This window comes from Geospiza fortis, unplaced genomic scaffold (assembly GCF_000277835.1).
Source record: "Geospiza fortis unplaced genomic scaffold, GeoFor_1.0 scaffold344, whole genome shotgun sequence".
NCBI lineage: Eukaryota > Metazoa > Chordata > Aves > Passeriformes > Thraupidae > Geospiza > Geospiza fortis.
This window is the reverse complement of record NW_005054584.1, coordinates 30862-31158: the sequence shown is the minus strand read 5'-3', so window position 1 is coordinate 31158 and position 297 is coordinate 30862. Positions and strand designations below refer to the sequence as shown.

At 75.4% G+C, this 297-nt stretch overlaps 1 protein-coding gene across 1 annotated transcript in view; it reads left to right on the top strand.

Moving 5' to 3' along the window:
- Positions 1 to 297, top strand: part of UBTF (upstream binding transcription factor) — a 14036-nt gene continuing 13739 nt past the window's right edge. Inside the window, exon 1 of the mRNA XM_031064374.1 lies at positions 1 to 55. The gene's annotated coding sequence lies outside the window, so the exon portion shown is untranslated. The remainder of the gene's footprint in view (positions 56 to 297) is intronic.

Below are 297 nucleotides of genomic sequence, written 5' to 3'. Positions count from 1 at the left end.
GGGCGATCCTCAGTCCCACGCTGGAGGGGTCTGAGCGCTCCTCACCCGCCCCCAGGTGATCCCCCAGGCCGGATCTCCCTCAGGGGGTCTCACATTCGGCCCCCCCCGGGCTGGCCCGGCCCCCGGGCCTGGCAGGGCCTGCACCCCGCGGTTCTCCCGCATTCCCCTCCGCAGCTCATCTCCCCCGGGGCCATCCCGGATCCTGCCGGGGTTTCTGCGCCCCCTGGGCCATCCCGCTGCTCCTCCCTCAGACCCAGGGCCCGGCTCTGCCCGAAGCCCCTGGGCCCCCTCCCCACC